General features: G+C 27.8%; 1 long non-coding RNA gene across 3 annotated transcripts in view; it reads right to left on the reverse strand.

Annotated features, from left to right (window-relative positions):
• The window catches only part of LOC147815833 (uncharacterized), a 376,705-nt gene that overhangs the window by 257,102 nt on the left and 99,510 nt on the right, over positions 1 to 20,093 (reverse strand). For all 3 annotated transcript variants that reach the window (XR_015431408.1, XR_015431409.1, XR_015431411.1), the window contains exon 2: positions 9,938 to 9,957. This is a non-coding gene — a long non-coding RNA (uncharacterized LOC147815833). The remainder of the gene's footprint in view (positions 1 to 9,937; positions 9,958 to 20,093) is intronic.

Raw genomic sequence — 20,093 nt, forward strand, 5'->3', positions numbered from 1 at the left:
AAATTGGAACGAAAATAGAAGCAAAAAATAGAAAATAAAACATAAAGAAAATGCAGAACAAAACACGAAGGGAAATCTATAAATCGAGGAGCGAATTCAAATTAACTTACGCGTACTACTGGAATTTTTCAGGAATGATTTAAGATTATTCCCGAATTCCGCAGTCGAAACAAAAGTCACTGGAAATTATAAAAATTTCATAGAATTTTGCTTCTTTTTGATATTACTCAGATTGCTTTAAAATTTTAACGATAAACTTTTCGTACATTTTTAAAATATTTAAAAAATCTATCAATACATGAAATATATATACATAAAATGATAATATATCATACATAATGATAATAGTATATCATAAAATATATCATACATAAAATGATAATATATTCTTTTAAGTTATTCACAAGGTCAGCTTCAAAGTAAATCAATGGTTGACCAAAACTATACTAATTTTTCGTTCAGGAGGTGAGTGAAATTAATTCTTTAATAAAAAAAAAATCAAATTAATTCAATTGAAACAATTTTTCCCTTAGAACTGCAACTTTCTAAATTCATCGCTTTCCTTACCGAATTCAATTACTGAATGGCGACTTACTGATTAAAGTTTCGAATGGCTAATTTCTCCTAAATTGTCCTCTTCAAATTGAGAAAATAACTTGATATCATTAATTAGGTAACCATTCTATTTTTTAAGTAACTAAGTTTTAATTTTCTCTGCAAACGTTTCACCCATTAACTAAATTCCTTTAAAAAAAGAAATAGTTTCTCTCTTAGTAGTAAGCTTTTTTTTCATGTACTTTTCGAAAAGCTACAGTTAAAAATCTATCACGTTAAACTAGCTTTTAATTATTTTTCTTTGGCTCTTCAACCTAAATTCCTTAATAAAGATATTTTGTTTTGAAATTTTTGTAAAAATACTCCTTATTTAAGCTACTTTTTCTCGAATAAGTGCCCTTACTGCTGTAAATATAGTTTTTGCGAATTTAAATTGGCTGAAACTGATGTTAAGTAAAATTATTTCAGTTTTTTGTACAATCTTTTTATTAAATTATTTTTTCCTGACTTTAAAAGGGAACTGCCTGCATTCCATGTACAATGAATAAAAAAATTGAAACTAAGTGCTTTTTTTAAAAATAAAAAAAATATGAATAAGTGCTTTTCTTTTAGCCAATCACAAGAGGATTGCCATTCAGTTTTAGTTATCGAAAAAGTTTTGAAAACATTTTGTGTTAAATTAAATTAGAATGCTTTAGCACATCAGAATATCGGAGTTTTTTTTCCATTTTTCAAAGATATATAGCATTTTCTTCCGAGTTCAATTTAGCACAATAAAACTTTTTTGTATCAAACGTTAGGAGAGCATAAACTTTTTCCCTTTTCACAAAATAACATTATATAATAAATACTCAGGTTCTTCTGTAATGCTCGCAATTTGTCTGTATTATTTGAATAAAAATAAAAGATGAAAAAAATACTGGTCCTTGTACGCAAATTACTACTTTCAGCAAAACTCAAAACGAAAACGATATTAATACCAGACTACACTGAGAAAGAAAGTGTAGTTAAAACTACCAGAATATGGAAATATTTACCGTCTTTCTGGCCCTATGGGAATACCTAAAAGCTCCGCATTTGTTACTGAAGCGCTAAGGTAATGACTTTGGTAAAATTAACAAAAAAATATGTTTTTATAGTATCTGATAAAATTTGCTTGTTTTATCATGATACCTTAGAGCGTGGCATAAAAACCATTTATTTGGTTAAATTTACTTTTTAGTTTTGTATTTTTTACTAAAGGTGTGGCAATAAGATCCATAATTTCAAAAATCGGAATTTCCGATAAATCGTTACCATATTAAAGAAAAAATTACCAAATGCATTGCTTTATGTGCAATGTTTTTGTTTTATTAACCAATTATTCTTATTTTTTTACAAGAAACGTCATTACCATACATTCCGGTAATTTTAAGAGAATTTTTCTCTTCGTATAGTACTAATTTGATAACACAAAAAAACACAAAACACAACAGTTGTTAAGTTTAAACTTTTTATATTTGAGTATTTTAAAAATATGAAAGTTGAAATTTTACAGGAAAAAAAAACGTAAGGGCAAAAATAAAAGTTATCATTTAAGCTTTGTTTAAAGAATGATAAAAAAGAAACCAAATCACATTCTTAATCGCGAGATAAATTTAACAAATAAATTAAAATACTAATCCAAATTACTTAAAAATGGCAAATGTAAAATTTAAATTTCGCTTTAAAATCACATGTTTAGTATTAAAAAAATAAAAAATATTAAAAAAAATTTTTATAGTTTGAAAATTTTCCATTTGTAAAAATATTTTTACAAATGCAAAAGTTAAAATTTTACAGGAAAAAAATCATAAGAACAAAAACAAAAGTTGTCAGACAAGCTTTTTTGAAAGAAATTCTAAAAAAGAAGCCAAACCACATATTTATTCACGAGATAAATTCAGACATCGTTGCAAATCAATAAAAATACTGGTCTATATGACTTAATAAAAATATTAAATATAAAATTTAAATTTTAACTTCTCTTTATCACATGTTTAATATCAAAAAAAAATAATTGAAAAACTTTATTTTTTAAGATTTCTTGTACCCTCAAGGGATTGTGAGAACGGGAAAAAAAAACTTGAAATTTCTGTCATAATCTTTGTATTTGAAAGTGTTTACTAAGTTAAAACCTGGTTTTTGTTTGAATTGCGACAACAGACAAGATTTTAACACGCAAACAGCCTGTATTTCGCTTTGTAGGGTGATTCAATATTTTCTTTCTTAAGTACTTCGAGATGTAATGGTGTACTTAGACCTGGTTACACAAACTTTTCCAATCTACTTTCGGATACAATTTTTTTTTCTATACCTATTTCGACACTTTGTTTGTTCTTTTATAACAACAAAGAAATAGTGTGGAACATAAATATTTTTAAAGCACTCGCGTTTTTAAAATTTTTAGGTTCAATTTGGAGTAATGATGGTTTATTTTTGAAAATAAACTGAAGTTGAAGAGTTTTTCTCTCTTGTATATGAACTAACAGCAACAAATAAAAATATCTTTGAAGTTATACACAAAATATGTCCTTGAAAGCCAATTTATAATGAACTTTAAAACTATTTTTTATAACAAATGAATAATAAAAATAAATGACAAAATCTTTGTATTAATTCTATGAAACAAGCGATTATAGCTAAATTCAGCGAGAGTAAGATTATTCTAGTGTTGGCGTCAAATTCAATAGAATAAACTACATAAAGCACAAATAAAAAGTTTTTGAAGAATGACATTAGTTTTAGAGCTATTGATAAATTAATAAATTTTTTAGATGAATTATTTACTGCATTTTTAAAAATGTATATACAGTTTCTTATTAAATGCTAATACCCCTTCCATTATTTTACATAAACTGTGAGGTATTTTAAGTAAGTAACGAAGCAGATATCATTCAGCAATAACTATATTAAATATACAAGTGAGCGACCTTTGTGCTAAACTACAAACTAAAGTATACAACGTTTAAGAGCACAAAATTTATTCATAAAAGCAGACAGCTGTTTTGAATGCTCAAAGGGCAACCTTCATCAGTGCAACAGAGAGAACTTTTTCTTTCTGTTGCACTGATGAAGGTTGCCCCTTGAGCATCCGAAACAGCTGTCTGCATTTATAAGTAATTTTTGTGCTCTTAAACGTTGTTTACCTTAGTTTGTAATAACTATATTTAAAAAAATAAAGTGAGGAACCTGAAATGTAGTTGCTGGTGTGACGAAAACGATTTGAGAGGTTTTCATTTCTAGGTAACAATATTTGCCTAGAAATGAAAAGCTATCAAATCTTTCTCAAATCGTAGGTAACAATATTTGCATAGATATGAAAAGCAATGATAAAAGGATAATAACCAACCAGCTGTTAATCCATTTATTCCGTTTCAAAAAGCTATACGTAATAGAGAAACTGATCGCAGATGCCCTATTCTAATCGATTTTCTAAAGTTATGGAGCTAGGGGTTAATTATCAGTGGTATTTGGAAACGTTAACAAATTTCAGAAAGGCAATGAAATCGAATGTTCGGTTAACTTTCTCCCGGAATGATCTTGTTACACGACAACGCTAGACCAAAGAATATATAAGTGAATAGAACAAAGAATATATACATTATATATTTTTTGGCTAGACTACGAACAGCCAAAGCAAGTGAGGAACGTCGGTGGAAATTCAAATGGGAAGTATTAAGCCACACACCGTATAATTCAGATCTGTCTAAATGCAATTCAAACAAGCCACACTCCGTATAATCCAGATCTGTCTAAATTCAATTTAAACAAGTCACACACCGTATAATCCAGATCTGTCTAAATGCAATTTAAACAAGCCACACACCATATAATCCAGATCTGTCTAAATGCAATTTAAACAAGCCACACACTGTATAATCCAGATCTGTCTAGATGCAATTTAAACAAGCCACACACGGTATAATCCAGATCTGTCTAAATGCAATTCAAACAAGCCACACACCGTATAATCCAGATCTGTCTAAATGCAATTTAAACAAGTCACACTCCGTATAATCCAGATCTGTCTAAATGCAATTTAAACAAGCCACACACCGTATAATCCAGATTTGTCTAAATGCAATTTAAACATTTTCAATGAGATCAAAAAGCTTTCCGAGAATGTCTGTTTCAAACACTCGATGGTGTCAATATGGGATAATGCAATTGGTCATAACAAGCAGTAACAGTTGTAACAGCCAAAACAGAAACCTAACAATACAAACAGGGTATTGTGCTACTGCTGTCAAGAATGGGAAAATGCCTAATCGATTTTAAGCAAGACTTTTGAGTTTCATTAAATAATTAATAAGAAATTATTTATTGACTACACGAAAAAAAAGTATTGCAATTGAAATTAGCATTTATTTAATAAAGCTGAGTAATTACTAAATTTCCCTAGTCAGTAAAAAAATTAAACTTAACAACTCATGAAAATTTAGAAATTATTTGTTCTGATATTAGGTAAACCAAGCTTTAATAACTTTCCGAGTGCTTAAAAATTAAAATCAATTACCTCTGCATCAAATAACCATCTCGATATTATCACCATTAAAACTGTACCCCTTTCACGAAAAGCGAACATTCCGCTAACTTAACAGTTTTCTAAAACTACGTGCTGCAAAATCACGACTACTCACAAAATCTGAAACCTCCCCTACCCAAAGATTCTGACATCAGTTTCCACCAAATAAAATACTCACACGCACACATACACTCGAAGCACCCACTCAAAATCTCGAAGCTCGTTCGGCTCGAGAAATCTCATTAGGTAGCGAAGAAAAGTCTCCATTAAGAATATTTCCTTCCACACCACCCCCCAAATCATCCCTCCACCAAGACTCCATCTTCAAGATAATATTTGTTGCACAAACAGTTCTCATCTTGGATTTTCTTAAGAAAATTTTGGAACGAAATTTCGAGAAGCACAAGAGCTATTGACCACTGGGATAGAATATTCGAACACATGAAGGGGGCTCTCTCTGGCCGAAATCGATACTGCAAATGAGATGGAGAATTCTGCAGAGAAAAGTACCCTCATAACTTAAACGGCACGTTTTTGCAAATAGGGGAGATTGTATAGTGTGTATTGCATAACAAACTGTAGTGAGGGTAAATTTCCTCAATTTGGAATTTTCCCAGGGAAAAAAAAGGTTTTTGTATTGTAAGCCGTCCTGATGGCTTTTTGAAAATTCTGAAGCTAAATTCTCTACCATGAATATCTTGAAGGGAAAAATAATGTTATGAAAAATCTTTTCTCTATGCATTTTATATCAAACTTATGTATGTATATTATGTTATGCCCTAAAGGGTTGTTTTCCCCAATTTTAATAGGGTGAGAGTATTATATAGGGTTAATAGGGTAAGAGTATTGTCTGTAACGAGAAATGAAAAAGCAATATTGCTTGTAGATACTTATTTATAAAACATTCAATCCACTGTCTATATAAAAATTTCTTATTTTTGAGCGACATATATTTTTTTAAATGTATATTAACTTCATTAAAAATGTTTTTGAAGAATATTAAATTTCATTTTTGGTGCAATTAACTTTGTTCATTGTTCGAAAATTGGAACCTGCTGAATCATATTTTCTTTCAAGTTCTTTGTAACCTTAAAAGGCTGAGCGATGTGGTTACTAAACTTAACTTAACTTACTAATCTTAATGATACTATACCTTGGCTGCTACTTGACGGAAATAATATTCATTTCAGCACTAAGTTTATAGCATATTTGCACCATATCGTGGTTCACAAGTTATGTGGTTTAACTTTGAACACTTTCTATGAAACATTGTAAATATTACGACAATATTATTAACATACACTTTTTTATAGAACCTTTTTCACTTTTATTCATATAAAAAAATATCGCATGTACAAAATTAAAACGACACTTCCGCACTCACTTCTCATTCAAACAACACTTATCATGTTTTCAGAAGTGTCGTTTTAATTTTGAACCAGCGATATTTCTTTATAGAAAACTAAAAATTTGTAAAGTATTTTTATCAAGGAAAGGAGCGATAGTAATATGCGATAGTTCCTTATTTCAGTGGAAGGAAATTGAAGGAGGACTCAAAACGAAATTTAAATCACAAAACACAATTTAAATAACAAAACACAATTTAAACCACTTGCAAAGGTGTGTGAAGACAACATTGAGAGGGCAGAAAACTGAACAGAATTCTATCGACTGTATTTGCGAACGTGGATGGTGTTTGAAAACTGATACATTGTTGAGTTTTTTTACTTTCGTCACTGCACATTATTTTTAGTTTAAGTGAATACTTTTTTTAAGTATTATTTTCCGCCACAAAACTGCTTATTAATAACCTTAGTCCAAGAATAATAGGTAATTAGAGATTATCTTTATGTCTTCGTACCATCTCATATTAGAACACATTTCTTGGTTTTTCTGAAATTTTTCAACGGTTTTCGAAATTTTCAGGTTTTTTAATGTTATTGCTTGCATGGAATTATTCTTGGATAAACTAATTTTACAATTGTGTCTAAGAATTTTTCAATTCGCTTAAAAAGTTCTCGAGATATGGGCAAACTATGCAAAAAGTAAAATTAACATTAAGGGGCCCAAACTTAGGAGGCGCTCTCTTGAACAAATTGTTGGGACCATATTTCCCAGAATACTTCTATCCCCTATATTTCGGGTGTAAGGAATCATAATCCGTCGAAAAAAAAAGTATGTTTATTCACAGAAGGTACCTTTTTGTGTCTGATTTCGTCACTTAAAATATCGTCTGCACTTATTAATTACCATATTTGAGGTCAACCCCTTGAGCCATTAAGATTGAGATCTAGAGCGTGAAAATCCGATCATTAGAACAAAAGTTATTCACTGCAGTCTGTTTGTTTGTTTTTTGCGCATTGAACATAATAATAATGTCCTAATCTTATATTCTTAAAAATATAGCTCTAATCTTAAGTTTTAAAAAGATTTTCTCGTATTAAGAAAATTTCTCATAAATTGATTTTATTCAAAATAGTTTTGAAAATATAAAAATTTCAGTACACAAAAGAAAAAAAAAGGAAAAAAACTCAAGCTAAATAAATGTGGAGATTTAAAACTACTCAAATCTGTTCCGAGAAAGCAAAACACGTGACCCAAGACTACGCAATGTTCCTAGTACGCTGTAAAAGAAACTCGGGATAAAATTACGGCATAAAGTACCGGCACTTTGGGTGTATCATCCGTAAAATCCATTTTACTGTTACATCTGTTTTTACCGTAAAATCCATTTCAACGTAAAACCCTTTTATACCGTAATTTTTACAATAATATTTAATTAGAGTGTCAGTGATTTTACTGTGACTATTACTGTAAAAATTACGGTATATCAGTTTTTTATTTCATAACATGCTCCGGTAAAATTAGATTCTTGGGTAAAATATATCTTTAGTGCAGATACCGTAGTTTGATCCGGAATTGTTTAGAGTGTACGATTAAATACTACGGAATAACGTAAAACATTTTCTTTTGTTTTATTACGAGAATATCGTCCTCTTTTTATTGCTATAATATGTTTAGATATATATTTCAGTATGTTAATATGTTATATATATGTTAATATGTTACATTTTATATTCACATAACATATCTGAAACATGAGCAAGAAAATATAAACGCTTGCATTTGAAATTTATTTCAGTAACTAGTTTTAAGTAATTTTTTCCCCTTATAATAATTTTGCCATATATTTAACTGCTGCAATTTTTCTTCATCTTACATCTTATACAAAACAACACTTATTTTGATTACCATATATAATGTTTTCTATTAAAATACAAATCAATATTTTTATAAAATTGCATTCCTGAAAAGACTATTTGAAATGACAAATATTGATTTTCGCATTCATTCCTTGAATTAAACGGTGTTCATAAACCATTAGTTATGAAACTTCATCATGCATTCTTAATAGTAGCTGTTTAAACGAAACGAACTATTTATCCTCGGATTTAACTACACAAGTCTATGAATATTTATAAAGTAATGCGATATTGATAGAAAGTTAAGGAAAATTTATAGGAATGCGTGAATAATTCATATTTAAAGGGAATTTATGTATCTATTTAAATATGAACTGTTATGTTTAGCAATGCAAAATGAAACATTTTACGCTACACAATATTTGAAAGTTAAGATTATTTATTAGAACTTTATTTATTGAACTATAAGTATAATGGAAACTAATAAATTATTTTGAACATTATTCCGACTTGGGTTTTTATTTTTTTAAGTGTTAAAACATGATTCTCAGTAATTATTTCAGTTTATAGACCACTTTTATCACTGGGGAATTCTACCATCAAAGTTGACGAAAGATGCAATTATTCTGTTTTTAAACATTGATGTATAATTTTTAAAATTAAACTAACGACTGCTATTTACTTTATTTCCAAACATATAAATTTAAAAGTTGTAATCTGAACATAATGTGAAGATAAATTAGGCTATTTTAAAATTTCTTTGCATTTTTGAAACAAATATTATTACAATAATAAAAAAAATTTGATTCGGACAGCTTTTTTAGAAAGATATTTAACTATTAATAGGGATGACAAAATTAAATTAACGAGTAATAAGAAAAAAATTACTGTACTGTATGGTATTGACATTTCTGGTAAAAAAAAATAATAAAAACCACAATTCTGAAAAACGGTATTTAAACCATTCATTTGGTAATTTTTCCGTCCATATGGTAACGGTTTACAAGAAATTCTGGTTTTCAAAATTATAGTTCTTATTACCACATATTTAGTAACAAATGCAAAACTGAAAAGTAAATTTCACCCAATAAATGGTTTTTATGCCGTGCTAAGGTATCATGATATCAAATTTTACCACATTTACCAAATTTTGTTACATAATATAAAACTATATGTTATTTCAAATTTTTTCAAAATCCTTGCCAAAGCTCTTCGGTAAAAATTACTGAGCTTGTGTTCACATAGAGACGGGAACAAGGTAAATATTACCATATTCTGGTGAGAATTTTTGTTGGACTAAAAAAGTACTTATAAAAATATTTTCGATAGTTACATCATTAATTACGTCATTTCATAATGTCAAAGGTTCAACTTAAATAATCCATCATCCAGGTCCATCTATCATAGTTTTTTTAAAATTCGTAGACAATTTCATTTAGACTTTTCAATACTTGCGAATTATTTTGAATATTTTTGTGCTTCTTAATTATAAATATTGAACATTTGATTAATTTTTAATATTCATCAATATTTTTATAATATTTTTTTAAATATCTATAAGTGATTATAAACCTAATTTTATTTCATATATTTTTCATTCATTTACAAAAAAATTAAATATTAAATTACTTACGAATGATCCAACAGAATAATCTGAAAAAAAGATTGTGTATAATTAATTACATGAGAATAAAAAAAAGAGAAAGCAAATATAACAATAATCTATTTCAAGAGCACAAATTTATAATTTTTGAAAAATAAAATGTGACGATAAATGATTTTTTTTAAATATTATTAAAGTTCTTAGATAGGCCGTTTGTTCATAAACGATTTTTTTTTGGCAGACAACAATGAGCAAAAAAAAAAAAAAAGAAAAAAAAAGCTAACTCCCCAAGTAACTTTTGATTTAATGATTGGATTTTCAGGTACTAGGTAGGATTCAATCTTAATGGTCAAGGGCTTTTCATAAAATCTGCTAACTGATTTGCGTAAATGATAGTGAAAATAGCATTAAAGAGTCCAAATTTTCGATCAAAATATTGGGACTATACTTTCCGGGGACAAAATATTGGGACTATATTTACCCTCAAAATTCCTATATTCTACATTTTGAGGGTAAAGAATCCGAATCCGGGGAAAATAATTCTGGTTTATTCAGTCAAAGTACGTTTTTGAGCCTGATTTTGTAACTTAAAACCTCGTCGCCACTAATTATATAGCATATTTAAGGTGAGGCTCTCGTACTAATGATATTGAGACCCAACACGTCAAAATCTGACCATTAAATCAAAAGTTATTCAGGGTTTTCACTCTTAATTCTGCGTATTGTAGATAGGATTTAGTAAACCGTTTCTAAACATTTGAATTAAATTTTAGTATTTGCTATAGATTTAAAATATTTCAATCAAATTTCTGATCATAAGTGTAAGAGTTTTTGCAAACCGGCTTTAATGATTTCAATTAAATTTGCAATATATATATATATCTGTAAATTAATAAATAAACTAATAACACACTTTTATATATAATTTCAGATCATAAATGAAGGAGATTTAGTAAACCGGCTCTAAATATTTCAATTAAATTTGTGATATGTACGTGTAAATTAATAGAGTGCAAAAACTTCTATCAAATTTCTGATCATAAGTGTATGAGATTTAGTAAACCGGCTCTAAATATTTCAATTAAATTTGTGATATGTACGTGTAAATTAATAGAGTGCAAAAACTTCTATCAAATTTCTGATCATAAGTGTATGAGATTTAGTAAACCGGCTCTAAATATTTCAATTAAATTTGTGATATGTACGTGTAAATTAATAGAGGGCAAAAACTTCTATCAAATTTCTGATCATAAGTGTATGAGATTTAGTAAACCGGTTCTAAACATTTAAACTAAATTTTTGATATTTATATATTAACTAATAAATAGAGTGAAAATACTTCTATCGAATTTCGGATCATAAGTGTAGAAGATTTTGTAAACTGGCTCTAATGATTTTAACTAAATCTGTAGTATGTATATGTAAACTAATAAATAAACTAATAATACACTTTTATTAAATTTCTGATAGTAAGTGAATGAGAATTAGTAAACCGGCTCTAAACATTTCAAGTAAATTTGTATTATGTATATGTAAAGCAATAGAGTGCAAACACATCTATCGAATTTCTGATCATAAAATAAGTAAACAGGCTCCAAATAATTTTATATCAAATTTACGACCGTACGTTTATGTAAACAAGAGTGCAAAATAAACAAAATTAGTCTCCAAAACCCCTCAACGAAATACATGATTATCTCTAAATTAGAAAGTGTTTAAAACTAAACGTTGATTTAAACAATTCCTTCGCTACATTGTCAGAGCGTGCTACAGATAATTACTAATACATACAAGTTATTTTTCATAATTATTTTTCATCTGTAAACAAGCATATAAATGACACGCAAAAGTGCATTTAACGCTTCACAGAAAATTAAAACAATATCCTTAACTGCTTGTTAAATGCATATTATGATTGCCCAAACTTGAATGGGTTCGTGTATATAACGCCCTGAATGAAATAAATAATGAAACTTATGTATCACTTAAAGACACAAAAGGAAACATACTTTAACACTTTCTCTTTCTACGGTATTGTTTATTTCTTTTTTCTAAGGAAGTCACGACGCTCATGTGGCACGTACAGTCCGCAAAAAAAAAAACGAATCACCCTGAATAACTTTCGTTCTAATGATCGGATTTTCACGAACTAAGTGTCAATCTTAATGGTTCCTGGGGGTGACCGCAAATATGTTAATTAATTAGTGCTAACTATTAATTAAGTTACGAAATCAGACACAAAAACGTACTTTCTCTGAATAAACATATAATTTTTTTTACATATTTGGAATCTAGACCCTTGAATTAGTGGGGGTAGACAAAATTTTAAAAAAATTGGGTGGTAAATTGGGCCGCAATAAATGTTTATATATTTGGCGATAGTCCAGAAAACCGCCAAAAAAAGTCGCCTGCGCAAATAAATATTTTAAGATAACCCATTGACTAATTCAAAAGAGGAGTGCTTAATTTTACTAGGTTGCTACGCAACCAAACTCTGATAGTAAAAAAATTGAAATAATGTTCAGTGATTGCTCGGAGGGGCTTAATTTATTGTTAATAGAAAATATCTCGAAGTTTCCAGGCCATAAAAATTTTTTTTAGGAGATTTCTGTCCAAAAAGCAAAAAAAATATTATTTTAATCTCCTTTGAAAAGTAAATTTGAATCGATTTATAAATTATTTATGATAGTTTTTAGAATTTAAATACATGAACTTTTTATCTGATATTGTTTAGATTACACTGTTTTTACTATATTTATTCGAGGATTTTATACTAAAATAAAATGAGCATAACTTATTATAGCTATATACAAAATTTTAGGGATAATCATTTTTACAGTTTTAATCGAGTCTTCTAGGCAAGAAAATTTGAAGAAAAAAAAGTGCTTGAAAAATAAAATGTAGATTGTATAATAATTCTAATGCACATTCACAAGGCTTTCTATAATTTACGATATTTCTTTTTTCTATAACTCAAGGAATTGCTGAATGTTTAGTGGCATTTTAAAAAGATTGAAATATGTTATGTTTAAGAATAAGATATTGAAATAATATGTTGCAAATTGTAGGATTCATTGCTTAAAAAATCGCTTCATTCTACTAGATATTTAGGCTACATCGTTTCCTTTGGATAAAGATGATTAGCAAATAGCATCCTCATGTTTCGATACATTCTGAAACTTATATGTTCACAAATTCACCATAAAATGTCGCACAGCATATTCTTCAATTACGATAAGCTACATTTACCACCAAATACTGCTACTATGGTTATTTTTGCTTTCTTATATATATCTGATGATCTCTTTTTAAACAGAGCTCGTAAGATCCTTAAGATACTGAAATGGGGGCACAAAAACTTAAGAGATAAAATATTTAATTTCATTAACTCAAAATATCTGGTGTCAAAATGTTAATTTTTAAGTTAAATATAACTTTTACAATATTGATGTTCTTACATTTTTAAAGACCATATGAATCCTGATAAAATATTAAAATGCATATGTTTACTTTAACTAATCATTATCAAAATAATGATCAAGACCCAAATGTAAAACAGTATAATTGACGATAAAAACTCAACTGGCTTCAAAACATATGAAGAGGGAAGTAAAAGTCGACATGTTTCGAGTTTTCAAATTAAATCGCCCATTCTCAAGACTTGTCAGGCTTGGATAACTTGTGACTTTTATTATTGGACGCTCAAAACATGTCTATTTTATTATCATCTATTATTTTTTTAAATCAATGAAATTTTTATATTTTCGATTCAGTTTCTTGGGATTATCCATTTAGTTACACAACATATTAAATTATTTCACTCGATATTAAAATAAGTTTCACTACTTTGTAAAAAAATTAATGCAGTAAAAAAAATAAATTTTTTTTTGCTGCAAGCCTTAACATTTTAGTTTAAGGTCATAAAAAAATTCCGTTTACAATTGGAATTTCAAAAGTCGAATGTGAAAATGGAATGTCCCCTAGTACCAGGAATCGAAATTAAATAGTAACAAGGACAACTTTTTTAAACAAGTTAGCGTTTCCGTCCTACTCGAAGTTGTTTGAAAAGGTATTTTTTATATATCGATTCCAAAGTTTATTCTACATATATTTCAGGGTATACTTTCGGAGTATTTCGATCGAGTTTATTTTCACACCCTTATTTGCTTAAAATTATTAAATAATTTACTCAAAATAAATTATTCAAGCTACATGATTTAATGCATTTATAGTATAATAATAAACGGAGCTTCCGACGCATATCCTTAACCTTAATACCGCTATCATTAAATAAATGAAATAAGCTTAGATAAATAATAAAAGTTAATTTTTCCCTCGTGTAATTTTCAAGGAATAATATGTTTCGATCAAACAGATTTCATTCTGGAAATAGCGAAATTATTGAGTAGATCCCTTGGAGCAATATCATTCTTATCCTCTTTTGACGAAATATAGGAAAAATTAGTTTTCACAGTTTCTGTAAAAAGTATGTTAGCCTACTTGCCACGTTTTTTTTTTTAAATTTTTTTTATTAAAATAAGGTCGGAAATTGTGTATTGTGTGCACAGCTTCGGAATCCTTACAAATTTCAATTTTTAGTATTTCCTGATTAACAAAATAAGGCATTTTCCTGATAACAAATTATACTACAATAATATCTTGGAAATCATGCTAAAGTAAAAAATTAAACAAAATAGTTTAGTATATTATCAGAAAAAAAATCTACTTGGTATCATAAAGAGTAAAAGATATAATGAAATAATTAGTGAATCACACGTGGTCAGATAATTAAAAATTTAATTTCACAACTAAGATAGTAGGACGACATTTAAGATACTGAGATATTTTAAGACACTAAAAAAATTGGTTACGTATTCCACAGCTTTTTATGTTCGGTATCTTTATCCACTTTGTAGTGACTTATAAAACACTATTTTAGATAATCTAAGTTGAAGTCACAAGAAACAAAAAAAAGAAGACAATCAATAATTTATATTCTTTTTTCAAAAAAATAGTATGCTAAGTAAATAATCAGCTGTTTTGCATTAAATAATTTTAAACAGCTGAATGTTTTTAATTTCTTAACAAGGTTTTATTCTTAGCTAGCAGACAATAATTCTTTAAAAAAAACTTGACTATAATTTGAAAAGGAAACCTAAATTAAAGAAAATCTAAATTAAAGTTCTAAAAAAATTATTAGTATATTAATGAAGAAATAATAAACGTAAAATGGAAAAGAATAAGAATTTTAAAATGTTAAAATTTTATTAAATAGTTGGTAAAATAGTTCTGCGATACACTTCCGGAAATTTCTTTTAAGATTAGGATGATATAGGGTAAACCAACAAATGAAGGAGCATTTCATAGATATTTCTTAGAAATAAAATTTTAAAAGTTTTAATTTAGATTGATTGGTAAGAGTAGCTTACTACCTAACAATAGGAAGTCCTTTAACAATGCATTTAGTTATGTGGTCTTTGAGTCTTCTCTGGAAAAAGTTTTGAATTAGTTAGTATCTGTTCAACGCCTTGTTTCTTTGACAAAATTATAAGGTCAGTGTTTGTTGTTATCCGTTTAAACTACAATTAATTGCATATAATAATGCTTTTTCTTTTCATTGTGAAAAAAAGAGTTCAAAATATGGTCATTGAAGTTACGTTTCATTTATTTTAAGCATCATAACATAAGCAAGTACTGAGATTAGGGGGTGTTTATTAACTGGATTGCAGAACGATGAAAAACCAATGTATAAACAAGTGTTCCTTTACTGGGATTTTTTCAAGTTAATGAAAATAAAAAACATTTTAATTTTCTTGTACCTTTTGTCATATTATAAATCAAAATTATGTTAAAAATAAAAAAAACAACTTCTAACCAGTGAAGGAACAGGCATGTTCCTTCACTGAGAATAGATTTCCCAGTGAATGAATAGTATGTGTGAAATATGATTTTACTTGGATAATTAGTAGTTCAGCAACATAGAGGACTCCTCAAGTTCAGTTAAATGTTGTATGAATAGTTCCTATAACTATTTCATTTAAATATGCAAATTTAATTGCTAAATTTATTTAAAAAATTATAATAATAATTAATTTATTATTTATCTTTATAAATGTAGTGATTAGTTATTACATCATACCTTAGACTCCTTAATAAACTATGTTTATTAACTAAGTATAACAACTAAATATAATAATAAAAGCTTGAATGGAATCTTTGCAGGATTTTGTGCCAATAATTAGCTAAATTATTATCCTATTGCCGTTGTATTAATGTCCTAACGGGAACTGGAAGGAAAAATCCATTTAAAGACAATTATCTAGGTGAAAAATGGGTGAAGTTTTTTTAAGGTGACATCCACCGATAACTCAGTGCAATGCGAAGATAATTTCAAAAGGCAAAACTTCCCTTAGAGAATAACATTCGAAATACTGGTTTTAAGAACTTCAGAGAATCTTTAGGAGGGAAGTAGCCCTGGCATCCTTTTATAAAGTGATTGCATTTACAATGCGAATGAAACAAGAGTTGAATACTGCCCTTAAACGGGAAAAATCTGCGGCCTTAAAAATTATAAGGATTTATATTCTAAAGTACCTAGGAAAGAAAAAGTACCTCCATTGGTAGTTTTTCCTTACACAAGAATTCGTAGAGATATTACAGAATCAGTCCCTGCTACATATTTCATTGGAAAAAGCTATTCATGAAATGAAACGATGACCGCAGCAACATTTTACAAATATATTGCAAATGTTTCTACCCATGGCTAATTAAAAATGCAATCAAATTCCTAATTTTGCTTCTTCTGGATAGGTATAAATCTCATATCAATTTGAAACTGAACAAGTTTTGTTCCTCAAAACAAATTTTCTGGTTTAGTTTTCTACGTAATTCTTGGAAATCTCGTTAGATCTTGAAAACAAAAGAATTGTAAAACAATATGTCTAGAAAATTTTGCATCCATTTTTAAATAAGATTTGAGGCATCAACTGATGAAGTTAAAATGCTTTTATGAAATGCGATATTTTTTCATTCGATGTAGAAAACGTTGACTGTAACAAATGCATGCAAAACAGACACCAAGAGTTAATGAGTAAGACAACTTATCAACAAAACACATGCTTCGAGAGTAACGATGCGCTATTTCTTCAGAAGCTTGAGAAGGAAATCTCACAAGTTATGTTGCAAATTTTTAAAGGAACATTGACAGAAAAGTTTAATCTCCCAAATATCCAATAGCCTGCGCTTTTCTCAATATTGAAGAATTTATTTCAGAAAGAACAATTGTATAATCAAATTTTGGCTCTGAAGCTGAGACAACTAACATTAATAATGAAAGTATCTTGAAAACCGATTTTGAGATAAGTCCTCTTGAGGCATTATTAGTTGCAAAAACGATTGGTTTCATAAGTAACTACTAGATATAAGTCAATGAGAGATGGGTTTTACTCAAACTTCGAAACTCCTTTTTCTCATTTATTATCCAGTGAGGAATTCTGGAAATGGAACTGGAAAATCAAAAGAAATTTCTAAGATACATTTACATTGGCTAAAAATTTGGAAAAAAGAGGAAGGTTAAATCAAAAGAAAAAGAAATAAATTACTCATGACGAAGAGAAAAAAAATACTTAAAAAGATTTTAAAAAAAAGCTTAAAAAATATGAGGAAAAGATTAAACAAAAAAATGATCGAACTATAATAATAATAAAAACATCATCAGATTACACAATGATAAACATTCCTAATTTAGAACGGACTATTAAACTGTGAGAAAAAAATGAAAAAATTTTTTTTAAAATTATGTATTCAAACATATTTTACTTTCCATTCCATGACTGAAAAAAAGTAAAATTTTCCACATTAACTATGGTTATATGTCGTAATTCCAAGAAAAATCTTGTTTTTAGACATTTGTGTGGCCTATGGATTCCTAACGAGCATCAAACATTATCAAAATTAAGTGTTCATTCTTTGGAAAATATAGTGTTTATTCACTGGTAAGAACTGTTCCTTCACTTGGTCATCTTACTACTTATTATTTAAACCACCAAAAGCTTAAAACAATATTATGTAAGTTATATAACTTTTATTACATAATTTGCATTTAATAACAAATATGTCGAAACCATCATTTAGCTAAAATTAAAAATTTTGAAATTTTTATGAATTTTTTTTAAAGGCAAGCTAAGCTTAAGTGTTCCTTCATTGTTTAGTTTACCCTATAAGATGTTGAGAAATTTGCGATGTTGTGAGAGATGTTTAAAAATGTTGACTACGTATTTTTATTAATATTTATAAAATATATATTCAAGAAATTGATAAATATATTATTCCAAATCTATGCATACGTATGTATATTATTGAAATTGTATCAGTTATTGAAAAACAAAATAAAAAAAATAAAAAATAATCACATTAAATAAGCACAATCTGGTGTATTCTATCAGAAGCACGCTTTTTTAAAACTAGACATTTGTTGAATAAAGTGTTTTTTATTCAAAATTCTTTACTAAATTGCAAATAAATTATTAAATGACTAAAAAAGAAACATCGTATTTTATAGTGTGAAAGAAATAAAAATAAAAAGATTAGCAAACGATTATTAGCGAAAAAAATATGAATGAAATTTTACGCTACGCGCGCGAAGTCAAGTTCCTCCCAAGTTTATCACATTTTAATATTAATCGGCCCAATTAGTTATTTCTTTATTGTCGCCAAATTATTTTTTTAAAAATAATTAATTTTAATTTTTCTCAGCTTCTAATAAATAAAAAGAGTTGAAACTTTAGATTTTTCAATTGAAAAATATGTAGATTAATATGGTATAAAAAAATTCATACCTTATAATTCAATATTTTTTCATCCTCACTTTAATTAAATAATAAAAAATAATAAATAATTATTAAAAATTATTTTTTGCATGAAATTATCTTTGGGTAAATGAGTTTTATGAGTGAGTGCAATTTTTTTTTGAATTGCTTCATTAGTTTTGAAAATATGACTGAAAACGCAAAAAGCGAAATTAACATTAAGGGGTACGAACTTTGAATCGCTCTCCTGACCAAACTATGGGGACCACATTTCCCAGATTGCGGCTACCCCCTATATTTTGAAGATAAGAAATCCAAATATGTAAAAAAAAATGCATGTTTATTCAGAGAAAGTACGTTTTTGTGTCTGATTTCGTAACTTAATTAATAGTTAGCACTAATTAATTAGCATATTTGAGGTCACCCCCAGGAACCATTAAGATTGACACTTAGTTCGTGAAAATCCGATCATTAGAACGAAAGTTTTTCAGGGTGATTCGTTTTTTTTTTTGCGGACTGTACATGTTCGAAAGGGACAATGGCCTCTCAAGAAATAAAATTCCTCCCGACTTGTTGTTTCTAAGTCTTACGTAAAGGGTGAAGTTATTAAAGTGCATAAAAGGCAATTTAATTTTGAAAACTATTATAACTATTACGAGCTGTTGTTTATTGGAAGTGGCTATTGTGTTTGAAGAGTAGTGTTGGTGATATGTTTTCATGTCTTAAAAAGGGAAAACGTGATAAAAGATAATCAAAATTATTAGCAGTTTAAATTTTATGAAAAATTTTCGGCAATTCTTCTTATAACATTTTCTTAAGAAGTAGGTTTACAAACTCAGATTGTTTAAAAAACCTAATTGATTAAACAATAAACCGAAACATGTATAACTTATTCTACATGTTTTTCTAATTTAATTCTGCAAATGGATGTTTTAAGCTGTCTTAAAGTTTATTTGATTCTTGATTTTGACTATCATTGCTTTTTTGTCTTATTCTTATAGGACAAAAATCTTATATCATTTATAACTATTGCAAGCTGTTGTTTTTTTGGAAGTAGCTATTGTGTTTGAAGAGTAGCGTTGGTGATATGTTTTCATGTCGAAAAAAGGGAAAACATGTTAAAAGATATTTCAAATTATTAGCAGTTTAAATTTTATACATTTTTTTCAGCAATTCTTCTTATAACATTTCTTTACAAAATAGCTTACAAACTTAGAAAGTGAAAAAAAACTAATTGATTATATAATAAACCTAAAAATGTATACCTTATTCTACGTGTTTTTCTAATTTAATTATACATGTACATATTTTAAGCTATCCTAAAGTTGATTTGATTCTTGATTTTGGTAACTATTGATCTTAGCCTTTTTTCCCATTTT

This window comes from Parasteatoda tepidariorum, chromosome 2, assembly GCF_982258835.1.
Source record: "Parasteatoda tepidariorum strain Cologne lab strain chromosome 2, Ptep-v5.0, whole genome shotgun sequence".
NCBI lineage: Eukaryota > Metazoa > Arthropoda > Arachnida > Araneae > Theridiidae > Parasteatoda > Parasteatoda tepidariorum.